Source organism: Pongo abelii, chromosome 4 (genome assembly GCF_028885655.2).
Source record: "Pongo abelii isolate AG06213 chromosome 4, NHGRI_mPonAbe1-v2.0_pri, whole genome shotgun sequence".
In the NCBI taxonomy this organism is placed as follows: Eukaryota; Metazoa; Chordata; class Mammalia; order Primates; family Hominidae; genus Pongo; species Pongo abelii.
In genome coordinates, this window is record NC_071989.2 from 24,558,866 (window position 1) to 24,576,580 (window position 17,715).

General features: G+C 33.2%; 1 long non-coding RNA gene across 1 annotated transcript in view; it reads left to right on the top strand.

The window, feature by feature from the left end:
• LOC129059352 (uncharacterized) overlaps nucleotides 1–13,649 on the top strand; it is a 221,931-nt gene extending 208,282 nt beyond the window's left edge. Inside the window, exon 4 of the long non-coding RNA XR_008525171.1 lies at nucleotides 13,499–13,649. This is a non-coding gene — a long non-coding RNA (uncharacterized LOC129059352). The remainder of the gene's footprint in view (nucleotides 1–13,498) is intronic.
• The last annotated feature ends 4,066 nt before the right edge of the window (nucleotides 13,650–17,715 follow it).

Below are 17,715 nucleotides of genomic sequence, written 5' to 3' on the forward strand. Positions count from 1 at the left end.
TACCTCAAAAATCTGTCTCCTTTTTTATCATGAAAACCCACTAAATTCTCTTCATCAATGCTACTCTAGATTGCAGCTCCTTTGCCCTATAACTCAGTATAACCACATCAGATCTAGCCTTCACAGTGAATCAATATCTTTCTGCAGGTCAGCAAATTGTACCAAATCTTAAAATATTCCCCCAATATGTATTTATTTATCAAAGATATTAATATATATTGAAGGCCTACTCTGTGCAAAGCAATAGTTTGGATGATCAAGATATATCAGAGAATTAAAACAAGTATTTATCCTTGACCTTTTAGGTATAATAATCTATCAAATACATCAATATAAAAATGATTAGAAGTAACTTCATTATGAGGATTTACTAGACGTTATATATAACATCAGAGTAAACAGACTTCAAATTTAATAATATTGCCCAAGGACAAATAACGATTAATTATGGAGCCAGCATTTGAAATTCCATGGTTTACAATCTAAGAACTCAGACTGTGAGAAAGAGTCGCTTCCAATAACTAGTCTTTGTCATTGAACTTGAAGACATAGTCAAAGAGAGTAGGGCTATGTGCTCCCACCAGTCTAATACAAATTAAGCTGCTACATGTATATTTGAGACAGGGTCTTGCTCTGTTGCCCAGGCTGAAAAGCAGTGGCACGATTTTTGCTCACTGCAACCTCAACCTCCTGTGCTCTAAAGGTCCTGCTGAGTACCTGGGACAATAGGCACGAAACACAAGGCCCAGCTAAATTTAGTGTGTGTGTGTGTGTGTGTGTGTGTATGTATATGTAGATGTATAAAATATTATATATAATGTATAAAATATTACATATAATATATACAATATTATACATATTGTATATAAAATATAATATATAATATATGATATATAATATATAATATATAATATATGATATATTATATGATATATTATAATATATGATATAATATATGATATATTATATATAATATATAAAATATATAAAATATAATATGATATATTATAATATATGATATAATATATGATATAACATATATTTAATTTAATTTAAATATAACATATTTATAATATTATACATATTATATATAAAATATAATATATATAATATTATACATATTATATATAAAATATAATATATAATATATAATATATAAAATATAATATATTATATATTATATATAAAATATAAATAATATATTATATAAAAATATAATATATAATATATTATATAAAAATATAATATATAATATATTATATAAAAATATAATATATAATATATTATATAAAAATATAATATATAATATATTATATAAAAATATAATATATAATATATTATATAAAAATATAATATATAATATATTATATAAAAATATAATATATAATATATTATATAAAAATATAATATATAATATATTATATAAAAATATAATATATAATATATTATATAAAAATATAATATATAATATATAAAATATTATATATTATATATAAAAACAGCCTATTTTAGAAGTGTATAAAAACTTTCTTTATACTATTTGGATTTTTTCATCTCACAGAAGAGTCAATGCAGTTATCCATCATTTACCAAGCTTTTAAAAGCCAGGCTGACATTATATATACACATTTTATTTGCATGAAAGTGGACAGAGCTAATTATTTTATTCTTACATAAATGTTGTGCCATTCTCTACTGTTTCATTGCACAGAACATTTTTTGTATTCAGACTTAGTATTCCATGACAATACTGAACACATAGGATCAGGAGCAAGGGGTGTCTTTTGCTTAGATGCATTAAACTGTAGAATTCTTACATTTTACACTTTTGATATTAATTCACAAATAGTGTGTTCTTTGGTGGAGATAATTTGTTTAAAAGTAGATAATGTCATTTTATTAGCTCAGCCAACTTCTTTGTCTTTTGCTGTTTTTTATTCTAAAATTTATTATTAATCTTGGGGCTTCCAAGATTAATATCTAGAATTACATCTAGAATTTTTCTTTTTTTCTAAATATAGTTGTTGTGTCCAATCCATACCAAGTTACTGGCTATTTCCTATATTTGTCATGATTTTTTACAGTGTTGAGTCTTTATAATTTTTCTAAAACCTGAAATACTTCTATCCATATATATTTTTGATATTTAAACTTTGTTTAAATTTTAAGTTCTAATTCAAATAAAAACTTTGAATAATACCTTCCTTATCTCATTGCCATAGCAGTTTGCACTAGCTTTTTTTGTGTGTTTAAATGTTATTTGGACAGAGAAGATTATGTATTTACATTTATAATGTCATATAAGCATCCATTCAGTTTATCAAATTTTACTTGTTTTAACTTATTAAACATAATGGATACATTGTCAAATGTATTATGTCACTTAAGTTGAACACTGATTTGCAAACTTCATTTATCCACAGTGAGCTTTTATTTTTTCAGTGATTTAAAATTACTTGAAATAATTATATTACTAAATATTATGCTTTTTGGCTACTAAGATTAATTTTACAAAAATACGAATGTAAATTAAAATAAGATCATTACATTTGTAATCTCCTATTATTGGGCCTAACTTGTCTAGAAGCTATCGTTATGACCTCCTACTCTGACTTTGCAATTTCTTCAATTTATTATTATTGTTATTATAACCACTACTAAGTTCATTATGTTTCTAGAAACACACCTTGATTTTGCAATCTTTTTAGGGTATATCAGGATAGCAAAAGTAATAATTCACTGCAATTCTTAGTGCCATTATTTTTCTGTTAACATAAAGCACTGTTCATTCTAAGCCATATGAAGCCAATGGTGGTGGCGTAATGTCCTCTCAATTTTAGTGATTCAAATTTTTGTGAGAAGTGAGTGAATAATACAACAAAAAAGTAGTGCTTTTCGTATCATGTACAAACTTTTTCAAGAAAATAAATACAGTAAATAAATAATAAATAACTGATTATTCAGCTCCTGATGCAGTTTATGCAAACAGTGAATTGGAGGGAAAAATTGGCTTAACTATAAAAGTTGGCTTTGAGGTAGAGTGATATTTGTATTGACTTAGTCCATGCTGCCTAAACTTAATACAAAAAAAAAAAAAAAAAAAAAACAGGTTGGCAGAGAGTAGATGTGAAAACAGCTCATTGCGCCATCTGTAGAGGGGCTTTCTAATGACATACCATGATTACAATGCTTCCTGTTTCCCTTTAAATGTCAATTATCCTTATTAAGAAGTTAATTCATAATAATGACTCTCATTCATTTCTAGAATAACATGAATAGTGAGCTCATAATTCAATTTGTTATTACAGTTAAACAAATTAACTTTACTTGGCCTAAAGTGCTCTTCTCTGACCAAGCATATCTTAATATTTAACAGATATAGATTATTAATGAGCTTATTGATTCACTTCATTGAAAACAGTGAAAATTCACATTAGGAGGTCATGATAGAGACACATATGACTGACTGTGACTAAATGCAAAACTTGAACACTCTAAGCCAATTCTGTTATAAATTATTTCCTCTGGCAGGCTTGAAAACATAAATTATTCTGTGAACCTTGTATGGCTCTTAAGGACTAGACACATGTAACAATATTTAACATAACAGGTCAGCCATGGTGGCTCATGCCTGTAATCCCAGCACTTTGGGAGGCCAAGGCGGGAGAATCACCTTAGTTCGGGAGTTCGAGACCAACCTGACCAACATGGAGAAACCCTGTCTCTACTAAAAATACAAAATTAGCCGGTTGTGATGGTGCATGCCTGTAATTCCAGCTACTCAGGAGGCTGAGCAGGAGAATCACTTGAATCCGGGAGGTGGAGGTTGCAGTGAGGTGAGATTGTGCCATTGCACATTGTACTCCTGCCTGGGCGACAAGAGTAAAACTCCATCTCAAAAAAATAAATAAATAATATACTTTTAAAATTTTAAGAATAATTAAATAAATATGTGCCTAAAAATATGAGGAATACATTACTATATATAAATTGGTTATTAACGTATAAAAATAAACAGATGTGGTAGGAGACACAGAGCAAGACGGTGGAATAGAAGCCTCCACTGATCATCCCTCCTGCAAGGACATCAATTAGCAACTATCTACAAAATCAAAGCACCTTTATATGAACCAAAAGTCAGGTGAACACTCATAGTACCTGGTTTTAACTTCATATCTGAGGCACTGAAGAGATAAAGAGTCTTGAAACACTGACACCATCACTACCCTATCCCCTGGCAGCAGTGGTGGCATGCTGTGGATAGATTTTCTGTGTGCTGATGACAGGGTGAGAGCAGCAATTTTGAGGTAGTGAATTCAGTGCTGCCTTATTATAACAGAAAACAAAACCAGACCAAACTCAACTGATGCCCACCCATGGGGAACATATAACAAGGCCTACCCAGAGGGGAATCACTGATCCCAGTAGTCTGAACTCCTGCAAGCCTCACCACTGTGGACAAAAGTGCTATGGAGCCCTAAACAAATTTGAAAGAATATCTAGGACACAAGGAAGGCAAATCTTAGGTAAGGCCTAGTGCTTAACTGGACCTGAGACAGTGGCATGGTGGGGCACGTGACCTATTGAGACACCAGCCACAGTAGCCAAGTGAATGCTGGCAGCACTCATCTCCTAAACCCAGGATCCACAGCTCATGGTTCCAAAAGAGAACTCTTCTCTAGGTTTGAAGAGATAAGAAGGAAGAATGGGGGAGTGGCAAGAGTAGGGAAGACTTTGTCTTGCATCTTGGATACCAGCCCAGCAACAGCAGGATAGGGCACCAGTCAGAGTCGTGGGGCCCCCTTTCCAGGCACTAGCTCTAGAATGGCATTCCTAGAAGTACACTGGCTCAGAAGGGAAAAGAAGAACCCAGTCCTGGAAGCATTCATAACCTGCTAACTAAAGAGCCCCTTGGCCTTAAATAACCAGCAGTAAAACCAAGTTACTATGTTGAAGGCTTTGGGTGAGCCTCTGAAACTTCCTGGCTTCAAATGAGATGCAGACCATTAGAGCTGTGGTGGATATGGGGCAGGACTTCTTCTACTTGAGAAAAGTGGAAGAAAAAGTAAAGAGGAATTGATTTCACACCTTAGGTACCAGCTCAGCCACAGGAAGGCAGAGAAAGCAGAGCATCAAGCAAGTTCTTAGGGTCCCTGATTCCAGGACTTGGCTCTTGAATGGCATTTCTGGACCTGCCCTGGGCAAGGCTTTAGCTCACTGCCCTGAAGAGTGAGTCTCAGGCCAGGTAGCATTCATCACAAGCTGACTAAATAGATCTTAGGCCTTAAAGGAACATCAGTGGTAGTCTGACAATACTCCTTGTGGGACCATGGTGTCTGTGGCCATGGAGGGAGGCTTGTTTGACTTTAGAAAGTGGAAGGAAAAGTGCGAAGGACTACATCAGGTAGAATATGGGGTTCTAACATTTTTTACTCTAGTCCATGAATCCCAAACAGGACCTCTGGACCCAACCAATGCCTGGGGAACTCACCACTCTCAAAAGAAGAACACAGTCCTGGCTAGCCTTTCCATCTGCTGACTGTGGAGACTCAGGGACTTCAGCAAATGTAGGCAGTAGCCAGGAAGTGGTTACAGCAGGCTAGATAATTCTTCCAGGCTTGTACAAGACCAACAAGAAGTTACCTTTACAAGTCTTCAAAAACCACAACGTTGCTGGGCTTGGGGTACCCCTGAAGTAGATAAAGCTGAGATCACTACACCCAAGTCATTTCAAATATCTAAATAGCCTTTCATGCAAAACAGGTAAAAACAAGCCCAGACTAAGAAGACTACAATAAACACCTAACTTTTCAAAGCCTAGACACAAATAAATATCAAGTATCAAGTCTATCCAGGAAAACATTAACTCACCTAATGAAGTAAATAAGCATCAGGAATCAATACTGGAGGAACAGAGATATGTGGCATTTTCAAACAAAGAATTCAAAATAGCTGTGCTTAGGAAACTCAAAAAAATTCAAAATAACACAGAGAAGAAATTGAGAATTCTAAAAGTTAAATTTACCAGAAAGATTGCAATAAGTAAAAGAATCAAGCAGAAATTCTAGAGCTGAAAACTGCAATTGGCCTACTTAAGAATGTGTCAAAGTCTTTTAATAGCAAAATTGATGAAGCAGAAGAAAGAATTAGTGAGCTTGAAGACAGGCTGTTTGAAAAAAAAAAACAGAAGACACAAAAGAATAAAAAGCAATGAAGCACATCTACAGGATCTAAAAAGATAACCTCAAAAGGGCAGATCTAATAGTTATTGGCCTTAAAGAAGTTGCAGAAAAATAGATAAGGGTAGAAAGTTCTCTTGAAGGGATAATAACTAGAACTTTCTAAACCTAGAGAAAGATATCAATATCCAAATACAAGAATGTTATAACAGCAAGCAGGTTTAATCCAAATAATACTTCCTCAGGCATTTAATAATCAATCTCCCAAAGGTTAAGGATAAAGAAAGAATTCTAAAAGTAGTAAGAGAAAAGAAACAAATAAAATGTAATGGAGCTCCAATATGTGTGGTCACAGACTTTTCAGTGAAATCCTATAGGTTAGAATAGAGTGTCATAACATATTTAATGCTCTGAAGGAAAAACTTTTACTCTAGAATAGTATATCCAGTGAACATATCTTTAAAACATGAAGGAGAAATAAAGACTTTTCCAGATAATAACCCGAGCGATTTCATCAACACCAGAAATGTCCTAGAAGAAATGCTAAAGAGAGTTCTTCAATCAGAAAGAAAAGGACATTAATGAGCAAGAAGAAATAATCTGAAAGTATGAAACTCACTGGTATTAGTAAGTACACAGAAAAACACAGAATATTATAACACTGTAATTGTGGTGTATAATCTACTCTTTTCTTAAGTAGAAAGTCTAAATGATGAACCAACCAAAAATAATAACTACAACAGCTGTTTAATGCATAAACAGTACAATAAGACATAAAGAGAAACAACAAAATTTAAAAAGTAGGGGGACAAAATCAAGGCAGAGAGTCTTTATTCATTTTTTTACTTGATTGTTTATGGAAATAGTATAAAGTTGTTGTCAAATTAAAATAACGGGTTATAAGATAGTATTTGCCACCCTTATGGTAAACTCAATCCAAAAACACATAACAGAAACACAAAAAATAAAAAGCAGTAAACTAGTCATATCACCAGACAAAATCACCTTTATAAAAAGGAAGACAAAAAGAAAAGGAAGGAAGAGAAGACCACAAAACAGCCAGAAAACATATTGTTAAAATGGCAGGAGTAAGTCTTTACTTATCAATAATAACATTGAATGTAAATGTTATTATTTACATTCCAAATTCTCCAGTAGTATGGCTGAATGGATGAAAAAACAAGACCCATTGATCTGTTGCCTACAAGTAACATACCTCACCTATAAAGACACATAGACTGTAAATAAAAGGATAAAAAAAAAAAAGACATGCCATCCCAATGGAAACCAAAATAGAGCAGAAGTGGCTATAGTTATATCAAACAAAATAGATTTCAAGACAAAGACTATAAGAAAAGATAAAGAAGGTCAGTATATAATGGTGAAGGTACCAGTTCAGCAAGAGAATATAACAATTTTAAGTATGTATTCACTCTATTCTGGATCACCCAGATATATAAAGTCAGTATTTTTAAAGCTAGAAGAGAGATATAAGCCCCAATACAATAATAGCTGGAGAATTTAATACCCCACTTTCAGCATCGGACAGACCATCCAGAAAGAAAATCAATAAAGAAACATCACACTTAATTTGCACTATAGAACAAGTGAATCTAACATATATTTACAGAACATTTCATCCAATGGCTTCAGAATACACATTATTTTCCTCAGCACTTGCATCATTTTTAAGGATAGACCATATTTTAGGTCACAAACAGGCCTTAAAACATTAAAAAAAGAAATAATATAATACAACTTCTCTGACTATAATGGAATGAAACTAAAAATTAATAAAATGATAAACATTGGAAAATATATAACTACATGGAAATTAAACACTATGATCCTGAATGGACAGTGGGTCAATGAACAAATTAAAAAGGAAGTTGAAAAATTTCTTGAAATAAATGACCATAGAAACACAACATACCAACACTAATGGGATACAGAAAAAGTAGTACTAAGAAGGAAGTTTGTAGCTAATGCCAACATCAAAAAATAAGAAAAACTTCAGATAAATAACCTAAGGATGTATTTTAAAGAAATGGAAAAAGTAAGAACAAGCCATACCCAAAATTAGTAGAAGAAAATAAGTAATAAAGATCAGAGCTGAAATAAATGAAATTGATAAGAAAAAAATACAAAACTTCAATTAAAAAGTTGTTTTTTAAAAGAAAAATAAAATTGACAAGTCTTTAGCTAGATTAAAAAAAAGAGAGAAGACACAAATAAATAAAATAAGAGATGAAAAAGGAGACATTAAAAACTGATACCACAGAAATTCAAAAGATCATTTGTGGCTACTATAAGCAACTATATGCCAATAAATTGGAAAATCCAGAAGTAATGGACAAATTTGTAGACATATCCAACCTACCAATATTGAACCACAAAGAAATCCAAAACCTAAACAGACCAAAACAAGGACCAAGATCAAAACAGCATTAAAAAGTGTCCAAATAAATAAAAACCTGAGGCCTGAGGGCTTTATTGCTGAATTCTAACAATCATTTAAAGAAGAGCTAATATCAATTCTATTCAAACTATTCTAAAAAATAGAGGAGAAAAGAATACATCCAAATTCATTATACAATGTCAGTATTACCATGATACCAAAACCAGACAAAGACACATCAAAAAAAGGAAATCAAAGAAAACTACAAGCCAATATATCTTATTACTATTGATGCAAAAATCCAAAACAAAATACTAGCAAACTAAATTCAACAATACACTAGAAAAATTTTTCATCATGACCAAGTGGAATCACTTTATCCCAAGGATGTGAGGTGGTTTAACATTTGCAAATCAATGTGATACATCATGTCAACAGAATAAAGGATAAAAACCATGTGATTATTTCAATGGATGCTGAAAAAGCATTTGATAAAATTCAACATTCCTTCATAATTAAAAAAACTAAAAAAAACTGGATTTAGAAAAAATATTCCTCAATACAATAAAAGCCAAATATGACAGACCCACAGCTAGCATCATACAGAATGAAAAAAACTGAAAACCTTTCCTCTAAGATGTGGAACACGACAAGTATGCCCACTTACGCCACTATTATTCAACATAGCTCTGGAAATCCTACCTAGAGCAACTAGACATGAGAAAGAAATAATGGGCATCCAAATAGTAAAGAAAGAAATCAAATTAGCCTTGTTTTCAGATGATATGATATTATATTTGGAGAAACCTAAAAACTCAACAAAAAACTATTGAACTTATAACCAAATTGAGTAAAGTCGCAGAATACACAATTGATATACAAAAATCAGTGGCATTACTGTATGTCAACAGTGAACAATCTGAAAAAATTGATTAAAAAATAATCTCGTTTACGATAGTCACACATAAAATTAAAAGCATTGGAATTAATGTAACCAAAGAAGTGAAAGATCTCTAAAATGAAAACTATAAAGTCCTGATGAAAGAAATTGCATAGGTCACCAAAAAATGAAAACATATTCAATCTTTACATATTGGAAGAGTCAATATAGTTAAAATGTTCATACTACCCAAAGCAATTTACAAATTCAATGCAATCCGTATCAAAATACCAATGACATTGTTCACAGAAATAGAAAAGAAAAACAATCCTAAAACATATGTGGAAAAACAAAAGTCTGAGAATAGCCAAAACTATCCTAGGAAAATAACAAAACTGAAGTAATCACATTACCTGACTTTAAATTATACTACAGAGCTAAAGTAACCAAAATAGCAAAGTACTGGCCCTAAAACTGACACATAGACCAATGGAAAAGAATAGAGAACCCAGAAACAAATTCATACACCCACCGCTCATTTTCAACAAAAGTGCCAAGAACATATATTCAGGAAAAGACAGTCTCATCAATAAATGGTGCTGGAAAACCCGGACATCCATATGCAGACTAATGAAACTAGACCCCTATCTCCACCATATACAAAAATCAAGTCAAATGGATTAAAGACTTAAATCTAAGACCTCAAACTATGAAACTATTACAAGACAACATTGGGGAAACTCTCCAGGACATTGGTCTCGGAAAAAAATTTTGAGTAATACCTCACTAGGACATGCAACAAAAGCGAAAAAAAAATTGGTAAATGGGATCGCGTCAAATTTAAAAGCGTCTACACAGCAAAGGAAACAATGAACAAAATGAAGACACAACCTACAGAACTGGAGAAAATATTTGCAAACTACTCACCTAGCAAAGGATTAATAACCAGAATATATAGGGAGCTCAAACAACTTCACAGGAAAAAATCTAATAATCCAATTTAAAAATGATCAAAAGATTTGAATAAACATTTCTAAAAAGAAGACATACGAATGGTGAACAGGCACATGAAAATGTGCTCAACATCATCGGTCATCAGAAAAATGCACATTAAAACTACAATGAGATATCATCTCACCCCAGTTAAAATGGCTTCTATCCAAAAGACAGGCAATAATAAATGCTGACAAGGATATGGAGAAAAGGAAACCCTTGTACACTGTTGGTGGGAATGTAAATTAGTACAACCACTATGGAGAACAGATTGGAGGTTTCTCAAAAAATTAAAAATTGAACTATCATATGATCCAGCAATCCCCCTGCTGGGTATACACCATAAGGAAAGGAAATTCGTAACGGAGCTATCTGCTCTCCCATGCTGCAGCACTGTTTACAATAGCCAAAATTGGAAGCAAGCTAAATGTCCATCAACAGATGAATGGATAAAGAAAATGTGGTACTTATATACAATGGCGTACTGTTCAGCCGTAAAAAAGAATGATATTGTGTTAGTTGTAGCAAAGCAGATGAAACTAGAGGTCATTATGCTAAGGGTAATAAGCCAGGCACAGAAAGACAAACATCTCATGTTCTCACTTATTTGTGGCATCTGAAAATTGAAACAAATGAACTCAGGAAGCTAGAGAGTAGAAGGATAGTTACCAGAGGCTGAGAAGGGTAGTGAGATGGAAGGTGCAGGAGGCTGGGACAGTTATGAGTTAAAAAAAATTATAAAGAATAAAAAAGACCTAATATTTGATAGCAAAACAGGGTCTATAGTTAATAATTTAATTGTACATTTTAAATATCTAAAAGAGTATATAATTTGATTGTTTGTAACACAAAGGATAAATGCTTGAAGGAATGGATACCCCATTTTACTTGATGTGATTATCACTCATTGCGCACCGGTATCAAAACATCTCATGTACCACATAAATATATATACCTACTATGTACCCACAAAAATTACAAATTTTTAAAAATTAATGGACATGGTTGGTACATAGTCGCTGTATGTTTGGATATTTACCACCTAGAGAAAGTATGAAATCATATATAGTAAAATGTAGAAAAATACACTGAGTCACTCCCTACTGGCTCTTAATGATCTCAGTCAAAGTGCCCTCCCACATGAGTGACTCTGAGCATGGAAATTTTTTATGATGGGGAATTTTTCAATTTGTCTATAAGAGCCAAGGTGTCCAATACTCACATTCTTTTTGTGTGTGTGATAAATTGAAATGGTCGTACCAATTCCACCCTGCTACTCTGAGTTCGGGCCTCGTCTTATGACCTGCTTTGTTCATGAGATTTTAGTAAATATAACATAACCCAAAATTTGAAAAAGAAAAAAGAAAACAGAAGCTCTTGCACTATTGGTCTTTCCTAAATGTTGTGCCTTTGCTATTGCTGTGCGACCCTGTTCAGGCTAGTCTGCTGAAGGTTAAGAGGCAGCTAGAATAAAGGTGAGCTGTCTAGGTTGTCCTAGCCACGGCTAGTTTTAATGGATCAACAGCCATCCTACCCAAAGCCAAATTCAGTAGGCTCCCTCAACAACCATCCCAGATGCCTGAATAATAAACAGTTTTATTGTATGCCACTGAATTGTTGTGGTTGTTGTTAGAAAGCAATGGAAAATCAATATGTATGTGTTGGAACTGGTCAGCTGTAGCCAGTAAGAGCATGGGAGGTAATATCTGTAATATCTAAATGTCTAACTGGGCAGCATGTATGGACTAGCCACTGTATACTATTTGGTTGGAGTTTATGAACTAGTCAGTTTGACAGGTCTTTTTTTCCTTCTTTTATTTTTTTCTGAAATCTCAAAGTAATTTAAAACAGTCAGAATCTTCTGAGTTATGATTGTCTGCTTTGTTCAGGGTGTCTGAAGATAGCTTTGGATGACTTATCTAATCATCTTGTTGAAGCTTGTCTGTGTACGTCTTCATGTGGCCAGTTTTTAATAAATCAGTACACTCATACTGGTCAGCCTACTAAGATTGCTAAATTAATCTGGAGCACTCAGTGGGTCTGAGATGGCAGTCTTTTTGGACTTACCTTACACAGAAGAATCAGTGTTTTGGGGGGGCATCATTTAGTCCTGGAAGATCAACATGGAAAAAAAATCTGTCTTTCCAAGGTGACAGGGGTGTGGGCCATTTCTATATATTTCTCCCAAATCTTGGTTCATTCAATTAATATTTAATAAATACCTTCTATGTAGTGAAAATTGTACCTAGAACAGGAGACATAGCAATGAATAAGACAGCTATAATATCAAGCTTATATTCTTGTGAAAGATATTTTGATTCTCTGAGAATTGCGACCCTCGTGTGAGCAGAAATGAGGTTGCAGATGTTGTTACAACCACATTAGTGTTCTTCAAGATTAGAGGTGGCCCCCTTGAAGGTCCTCATGATAGGGAACCCACCCGTGCCCTTCATCTCTACATGCATTTCTTACCTCTGCATCCAAGATGCCTCAAAGGTGGATGTACAAAGTAGGACTAACCACTGAAGAAATCTGCCTTGTCTTTGAGCTAAGCCACTCAAAATCTGTGTATTTATGCTTGTGTCATCTGTCCACCATGACTCACAATGAACTTATATCCTCACTTGAGAGATTGTAGAATGCTGTCACTCCAGTTTTCTCTTGCCTATTCCCTTTGTCTAATGAGGGCTGGATGATGTTGCATATTTGATGTTGCATATTTGTTAGTCATTAACAATCTGGCAGTCGGTTTTCAGATTGACTGAGCTATGTCACTTAAGGCTAAAATGATGACGTGAAAATCATTTGAAGAGTGTCTAAGCAATCATGCCCATCTCAGGTTTGTTACAGGGTTCTAATAAATGCATGCATTTAAGGTATAAACTGTCTTGAATTCAGTGAGGACTTTTAAGTGACACATGGATTAGTAGACATGGAGATAAATACACAGGTAAAAATATGAATTCTTAATAACTGTATTTTATAGTGTTATCTAAATTTCTGCTTGTCATTATCTCTCTATTCAAAATATTTTTAAATTTTATCTAGGTGCCGTTTTTAAGTAATTAATGGATGTTTTCTGGAGTCATTTTGTGAAAAACCTACTCATCTGAACCTAGGGACAAATGAAACATTAGTTGAACACAGCTATTACCTGAATCTCAATGAAGCATCACTGAAGTGATAAAGAAAAGTAGATACATCAACTGGTAAGTAGATACATAGTTATAACTTCTTCCTATAAAAATCATACTTTGCCAGAATAATTTTTCTTACAGTTACAAGCAACAAGAAAAGCAAAAAGCAAAAGACAAATTTGTTTACCTTTTTTCAAAATATTTTATTTTAAATCTATTAAAATATAAAATTCACAGTGCTATGCTACATATATGTATATATATATTTTTGAGACAGAGTCTCGTTCTATCACCCAGGCTGGAGTGCAGTGGCATGATCTTGGCCCACTGCAGCCTCCGCCTCCTGGGTGTAAGCTGTTCTCCTGCCTCAACATCCTGAGTAGCTGGAACTACAGGCACCCGCCACCATGCCTGGCTAATTTTTGTATTTTTAGTAGAGATGGGGTTTCACCACAGTGGCCAGGCTCTTCTCAAACTCTTGACCTTGTGATTCACCTGCCTTGGCCTCCCAAAGTGCTTGGATTACAGGTGTTCAGTCTAATAAATATATTTAAGAGTAACATCTTATATCCTCATTTCAGACAGTAAAAAATTGCAGATTTTTTCCTTTCTATTAATTGATGAAAATTGTGTATATTTATCATGTACAACATGTTTGTAAAAATATGTACATTGTGGAATGGCTAAATTGAGCTAATTAACATATGCATTACCTCACATATGTATCATTTATTCGTGATGAAAACACTTCAAATCTGCTCTCTTGGTAATTTACGAGTTCAATTCATTGTTATTAACTATAGTCGCCATATTGTTAAATAGATCTCTTTAACTTATTTTTTCTATCTAACTGAAATTTTGTTTTATTTGATCAATATCTCTCAAGCCCATCCCTGTCCCCCAACCTTGGTAACTACCATTCTATTTTATACTTCTATGAGTTCAACTTTTTAGATTCCACATATAAATAAGACTATGAAGCAGTGTTTTCTGGATTAAAAACAAACAAACAAACAAAAACAAACAAACAAAAACTTTTGCTTGTATTTATTTCTTGCTTTTAATAAAATTATCAACCAAAATTAAATATATGTCCTAAAGAAAGATGCATGACTGAACATAAGGAACCAGGTTTTCTTGGGTTGCTTATAATACATCTAATAAAACATAGTTCGCCCTCTTTTCTTTTGTTTAAGTGAGATGCTATGTGCCAGCAAATATCTATAATTTTACCCTCTTAGGAAAAGTTAAGCTATACTTTATGCATTTTTCCTCATTTAACAAATGCCAAACAACATGGTGTTGAAATCTTTCTCGGTAAGAAATTACAGTTGGCATAAGTATAGACTATATATCTTGGTATTTGAATTTTGTTCACTTTATGTTATCTTCTTCCTATTTTTTAGGTTTCAATTCTGTAAATGCCTGGTAATTCCACGTGTGAAATGCACACAAAATATGTATCTTGTGTCTGTTCATTTATCGTGTAATAACCTGAAGTCTTTATTCTCTCTTATTAACAATGTTAGTATAAATATAATTGTAATTAGAAACCATTTTACTCACTAAATTATACTTCTATGCAAAAGATTGCCATATATGTACTTTTCCTAATTTCTATTGACCTAAGGAATTAAATAATAACTGAGATATGATTTACATTTCTTGATGTGATTTTGGCAAAGGCTGTATTTTAGAATCATAGTCTTTCCACAAAGCCAGGATTTGGTCTTGCTTCCTGCATCTGTCTGGTGTCTTTTCATTGTAAGCAGCAGAATACCAACATAACTAGCTGGAGGAGCTGAAAGAATAATGGTATTTTCTGGGCCTATTTAGTGTGCGTTGTTGGATGCATAGAGTCTGTCAGATTGCCAATAAATATTTTGAAACAGGAATAACCAAGATAGAAATATTAAAAAGAATTGCTGCCTATGATCATTGTGCAGTGCACGTCACTGTTAACCTCACCCCTCTTTAAATTCTATTTCCATTTTATTCATAATATTATATTTTGTCAATATTCCTTCTAACTTTTTTGCCATCTTAATTGACCTCATTTGTCCCCTTTACTCTGCTTTTGGTTCATTTCTCCTTTCAATCTAATGTACTTGTAGAGTAATGTAATATATGTTCCACCTATATAGTGATAACCATTCATAAATGTTTAGATCCTTGAGAGAAGAAAATATTTTCTGGTATCAAAACTGAATTATATTAATTGCTCAATAACATTTGTTAAATTGAACTAAAGGAATTTGAAATATAACTTGCAAACTTTATTATTATTATTATTATTATTATTATACTTTAGGTTTTATGGTACATGTGCGCAATGTGCAGGTAAGTTACATATGTATACATGTGCCATGCTGGTGCACTACACCCACTAACTCGTCATCTAGCATTAGGTATATCTCCCAATGCTATCCCTCCCCCCTTGCAAACTTTTTTCTCTTCTTCAGACTCATACATTGAACTTTGTTGCATGCATATCTATAAATGCTTAACAGACATTTCACTCTCATTTGTCTCAAAACATCTATCCCATTTTTCAATTCACACTCCAAACCCGTTATGCTTGCATTTCCTCTCAGTTAAATTTAATGTCATCTACACAACCATCCTTGATCTCTTACTTACTTTATGAACCCGATCAAGTATCGATTCATGGAAATTCTAATTTCTGTATCTCAAATCCATCCCCCTTTCCATTCACTTCTACTTCCGTCATAAGCCAGACCCTGGCAGAATTCACATGCAATTATCTCTAAATGGTCTCCCAGCCTCTAGTTCTAAATCATCTCAAAATTCTGCAGCAGAAGATTTTCAGACCTTTAGCAAATACCTTACTGTTTTATGCCTAAGTTTTTTTAATGGCTCACTGAAATAATTAGAGTAAGTGGAAAATGGTTTTATACAGTTCTCCATGATCTGTTTAGCAAAACACTGTGTTGCCCTGGGGTCAAATTGCCTGGGTTCTTAATCCATCCTCTATGTCATTAGCTTTGTGAAGTTATGTAAGTTATTTGACTATTCTGAGCCTTGATTTCCCCATCTGTAAAATTGATATGACAATAGAACCATCCCACAGAGTTGTTTTCAGGATTAATGAATGATCCATGTAAAGTGCTTAGAAGAATATGAATCGCAATAAATCACTGAGTAAGTGTTAGCTCTTCTAATTTTCCCTTTTTGATTAGGTAAACTTTTTGGACTTTTTTTTACTCATCCTTAAAAGCTCAAGTATTTGAAGAATCACTTTGACAAAGACTAAAATAATTTGTATTTATCTGTTATAATCTATGTAACATTATATAAAAACAATCTCTTTAAGCATCTGTCTTCCCCATTGGAGAAGCAAGAAATATGTCCACCTAATCTCTATGTCTCTCACACCCAGAATAGTGCCTAGTAAATTGTAGCTTTCCATTTAATGCCTCCTGAACAGAACTAAAATGATTCTATATTTCTCAGCCCTCAACAGCTTGAAAATAAAAATAGACCGTTATAAGTGTCGCAAGCATTTTGAAGTTCTGTGCTCACTTACTCTTCAAAAGTTTTGGCCTCTTTCAAATCATTTTGAAATAGAGGATATTACCGTTTGCTCTGAAAATTGTTCATTATAGATACTTTATGGCATGTCTACTTTCCTCCATCCATCTGTACTATTATCTGGTGACATTTTCAGTCACCACAGTTACCCATACAGCAGCTATGGTGCTGAAACCAATATTGCTGCAGATAAATTATGGAATCCACATTGAGATTTTTTAATGTTTAATAGGGAGAGTACTAATCTTTTTCCCCCAAAAGTGGTAGTAGTTGATCTGCTTGCTTTTTCAAGGAAATAACACTGGTAAGAGCTGACTGATATTTGTGCTTCCTTGACATACGGCTATAATTAGCTGTTCACTGATATCAACAGAGCTGATGTATGTATCAAAATACTTATGTCCCATTTCTATTCAAGCCATTGCCAATGCTATTGCTGATACTTTGAACTCATGATGCCCTAGAAATGCTAGGAAATGTTCTTTCACTGCTGTGTGTTTGTGTGTGTGACTAATTGCAACTTGCGTGCCATTTAACCACATTATGAATTATTGGGGACGGAGCAGAAAGTAAAAG